Below are 5,434 nucleotides of genomic sequence, written 5' to 3' on the forward strand. Positions count from 1 at the left end.
CCGCTTGGGTGGGGGTTTGGACTAGATGACCTACAAGGTCCCTTCCAACTCTGATTATCCGTTATCTGTAGCAGATCAGCTGGTTTACCAGGGAGTGATTTTGCCAAAGTACATACAGGACAACTGTCTTTTTTCAAAGATGGCCATCAGAACTGTGGTTTAACTAAATGTAGGGTTTTCATGAACCCAAAATGCCCTGCAACTTTTGAATCGTGGGCATGTTTTAGAATGGCTCCTCTAAGACTAGCAGGGACGTATAACTTTGCCCCCACCTATGCCAGGCCATCACAAATAGTGCATTCATTTGAGTGGAATAAAAGCCAATCATCCAATTTTAATGCTCCTTTTAACTGTTCAGTTAAATCATTAGAAAGGTCAACTTCCTCGGGCTCTGGTGACCACTGGGACAGCCAATTGCTGTCGTAGGGACAGTAGGGCAGATCACTTTTTTGATCCACTTTTCTGGCATGTGGGGAACACCATTCTGAAACTACTCAGACCTTCTCCTGGTCCATTTCTATCCCTTCATGCGATATGCGATACCCCAGATAGCCAATTTTCCTTTGGTGAAATGCACACTTTGATAGTTTAGCATACAGTTTGGTAGCCTGGAGTTTTTTCAAAACACCAGGCTACCAAAACACAAAAATGCTCCCCCCGCAGGAGGCTTCCCTGAGGCCCAGGAGATGAAAAAATGAAGCATGAAGGGGTGCTGTACGCCCCCCCCCCCTTGCTCCATTTTTTGCATTCCTGGACTCAGGGAAGCCTCCTGGGAGCAAAAAGACCCCCCAGGAGGCTTTCCTGAGGCCTAGAAGGCAAAAAAAATGGAGCGCGGAGGGGGATGCTGCACACACAAAAAGGCCATGCCCACCCAGTCACATGGCCATGCCCACCTAGCCATGCCCACAGAACTGGTGGTAAAAATATTTGCATCCCCACCCCTGGTTTATATGCCACTGCATTGTACAAAAAGAGACAGTACATATGAGGCATGAGAGTCAGACACAGTGGTTTGTACCCTTACTTTCTGCATGAATAAAAGCTGTAGTTGTGAATAGCAGTCATAAATTACTTCAATACCAGTTATGATACTATGTCCAAATGTTATTCCTGGGTAACAGATATCATTTACTGTGAGAATTTCTTTCAAGCGGGAAGAATTAACAAAAGAAAAGAAGCCTTTGTCCTAATATGCATCTATCTAGCTAAGTCCACTTTTGAGCTAGGTCAGAATTCAGGAATTTCCCATTAACTTTAGCAAAGTAGTTTTGTTGAACCACTTGGGATTACCTACAGAAGTCTGACTGAGTGCAAAATGGAAACCAATTCATCATGTCTGTTGCTCTCCTTCTAATATTTATATTAAAAGTGGGCATTTGTTAGGGGTCAACAAAATAAACCAAGGATCTAATTAAGTTGTAGCTACTTTGACTACCGTCACAAATGGAAGAACACCCATCATTAGGAATGTGGGTTCATCATTGCCTTAATAATATTACTAATCTTTCTTCATAGAAAGGGAACAGAAGCATATTTGGTTTCCTGATAGTGTGGAATTGCACACATAATTTTTATAAACCAAGCTCAAATCCCCATTCAGCTGTGGAAACGCTCTGGTTAACCTTGGGCCAGTAATTATCTCAGCTTAACCTTTCTAAAGGGTTCTTATGATGGTAAAATTGAAGATACCCATTCTTTTGCTTCTTGCCAATTTCTTCAACAACCTTTGTCAATATTCTATTATCATAAGACATTCCTGCTTCTATTCACTGAATCTCATGCTTATTTGCTGATTAAGTGTTAGAGATTGGGAGAAATTCTTCTCATTTTTCACTAAAAGCAGAAGTTGCATACCTTGAAAGAGATGTGCGGTATATTATAGAGTTCAAAGTATGGGTATGTACCTTTCATATGTACAGATTCAGTTAACAGAATCAAAGAGATCACATTTGTTGATTGTTAAATGGCTAGTGCAACAGTTTTCGGATGGAAAGATAGATGTCTTTCAGAACATTCTGAAATTAAAAGAAAAATAAATGGCACAATGTACATTACTACTGTATTCTTAACATACATTTCTAAACTTGACAAGGTATTTTCTCGTGGAATCAGTTTTATTTGGTTGCAGAATTTTACAAGCAATATCGTTTTCCATATAATACTATTTTTTTTCCACATTTCCCAGTCTTATATTGTCCCCACATCCAAGCAAATCTATAAAGAAGAATAGTTTATACAACCACTAAATGAAGAATGTAGAATGGATTTCATTGAGTACTATGGAAAAATGAGCATAGGCTCTGTCATATCACAATCCAAAATGGACACCTAACAACAAAAACATCATCAAAAAAGCACAACAAAGAAAGTTCTTTCTGTGCCAACTCAGAAAGCTCAAACTGTCCAAGGAGCTGCTGATACAGTTCTACAGAGGAGGGGTTGTCAACCTTTTGGACCTCAGGAACCACCAAACTCATAATTTTAAATCCCACGGACCAGAGATCCTGGGAAAATCTCCCAAAAAGTCTTCAGGAAAATTCCCCACCTCATTTTCCTACCAATCAATCTTTCTTTATTTGGGATCACAGGATATCATCTCCAGCTCTGTTCTCAGGGGGTGGAGAGAGAGAGAGAGAGGCTTTTGGCTTCATGCAAGGAAAGCAGCAGAAGCAGCAGAAGTCTTTCTTTCTCTCCCCCAAACTCCACCAGAAAGTCTTTGTGAGACTTGTTGCACCAGCGCAGCCTCTTGGAGCAGGATGTCTTGGAGGGTCAAAAGCAGAAGAAAGAAGGGGAAAGAAGCAGTCCGGTGGCCAGACATGCTGTGTTGGGTGCATGGGGCAAGTTCCCCCTTCCGCCCTTTCCCCCTCCCCTCACTACCTCATGTTGTTTCCAATGCAAGCGACACAAGCCTTGTGTTCCTGTGGGCCATGTGAGGTGCGCAGCCTTGTGTTTCTGCACAGCCTGGATTAATTGCTTTGGGGGTGACATTTCTCTGTGGACCACCAGTTGTCTCCAGCCCACTGGTTGGCAACCACTGCTATAGAGCACTGCACATCAGAACTGGATTTAAGGAGTTTTTCTCCGAACACTATCACTCTGCTAAACAAATAATTCCCTCAACACTGTCCAACTATTTACAAAGTCTGCATTACTATTAATCTTCTCATCACTCATCGCCCATCCCCTCCCACTTGTGACTGAATGATTGTAACTTTGTCGCTTGTATCCTTATGATTTATATTGACTGTTTCCTAGTATGATTTGATGGCTTTTGCACCCTATGACTATTAAGTGTACCCTATCACCTTATGATTCTTGACTCTTGACGAATGTATCTTTTCTTTTATGCACACTGAGAGCATTTGCACCAAGACAAATTCCTTACATGTCCAATCACACTTGGACAATAAAGAATTCTATTCTGTTCTGTTCTGTTCTATTCGCTATATTGTTTGGAAGGGAAGAGTCAGTTCCTTTAAAAAAAACAGGCTTGCCAAACAAGGGAAAGTTGTAGCTTTAGATCTCATTCTTTTGCTGTAAGGCAATCTATATATAACTGAGTATCATTCACTGCTATGAACCTGGCTGGGGAATTCTGGGCGTTGAAGTCCACAAGTCACCAAGGTTAAGAAACACTTCTCTTAAATAAATACACATTTACAACCACTGTGTAACATATGCATGGCTATTAATACTTAATGGCCTTGAGAACTCCTTAATCATTTTTTAAGTTTACTAATTACTAGAAAACTATTAACTTTATTCGTGAAAAGGGAATTTTGCCCTTGGCTGCACCATAAAGTTAGTGATTGGAATCCTTCCATACAAGACCATCAGAAAACATAACACAGAAGGACTCATTGCAAATCAGATTTCACTTTTTATAAAGCTCAAAGGCAGAAAGTTGTCATTTGTGGAAATTTATAGTATATAAGTACATTTATAGTATTGTATTAGCAAAAGAAATGTATTTGAATATGTCATGTCCATCCATTAAATAATTTCATTCATAGTACAGAATATAGAAAGGGTCACAAGATGTCTATTTTCTACGGTTACATGTTTAAAAGAATCAAGCCCCTTTGAGCTTTACCATGCTAATTACCCACAGTATTGTTCACCATGGCTTTGGAAAGTCCTATGCATTTTGATATGGGGTATAGATACTGAAAATTCTTTGAATTCCTATGTTATGTTTTCACAATTAATTGGGTTTTTTTTAAAAAAAAACTTTGCTGATGTTTCATAAATATCAAGCCATAACTTTTGTTGACTGTATTAAATGATGCATGTGCTTGCTATCAACTTGGCTGGGAATGTAGCAGGTGCAAACTATATTGGAAATTACTGCACAAATTCTCCAATGTTTTATATAAAACTGAGAGCAAACCAACACAGGCTTTAGAGGAGAAAAGAACACTTACAGGTCTCTACAAACTTCCCCAAATCTGTGTCTTCTAGTTGGACTCTAATTCACAGTGGCTGAGAATATTACAAGTTATAATCCTATGAAACCAGTCATCCAACACTGCATCACAGCAGTCTGAGTCACTCAATGTTGGAACAGCTTCTTTTTACAACTGAATGATTGTTTAGCCACTCCAATGCTGCATGATTCATCCATATATCTAAGACAACAACGTATGGTCCCACCTACAATTTACTGGTTGGTGAGAATTCATGAAAAACAAATTGAATAAATTTTGGAAAAGCAGATAGCTTATTAGGAACTAGTGCTTTTAAAAATGTTGCAATGTATAATTTTGAAGAGAAGAAAAATTAATCTTCTTTAATGTGCATGGGAAAAGTGGCATTTGTCAGGAAAAGCAAACCAAGCCACTCCCCTAAAGTATCTTTTCAAGGACTTGATAAACCATAAAACCTGTTCCGCTCACCATAAATCAGTTGGAAGGCTAAAGAATACTGATAATGCTGGAAGATACTAGAAGCAAGCAAAGGCAATATGTTTATGAGTTTAAGCTCATAAAAGTAACCAAGCTTATAAATATTGTCTTTGTTTTCTCAATGTATCATTGTTTTCGTAGTTCCACTCACCTTACTTCATAGAATCCGCCCTCTCATGATCAATCAAATATATTCTAATTTACATAACACTATATACATGGGTTGCATTCCTGTCCTAGAGGTTTTACTTCTGCTGATCTTAAGAAATGGAATTGTTAGCTAAACTCCAGTTCTGATTTTCTAGCAAAACCACAGCTCGGTGGCAAAGCAATCCACCAGAAAACACATCTTAGCATTTGAGTCTCTGAACGATTGCTGTATATTGGTTTTATATCTTTATCAACAGTTTCTTAGACACAAGCAAGAACATCTCTCAAAGACTGAACTACTATTGGCCATTAAAACCAAATATTACCTACATCCTTAAAGCTGAGTGTCTGTAGTAAAATTAAAAATGACAGGACACCAA

Source organism: Pseudonaja textilis, chromosome 2, assembly GCF_049901715.1.
Source record: "Pseudonaja textilis isolate UNSWEBS1 chromosome 2, rPseTex1.2, whole genome shotgun sequence".
Taxonomy (NCBI): Eukaryota; Metazoa; Chordata; class Lepidosauria; order Squamata; family Elapidae; genus Pseudonaja; species Pseudonaja textilis.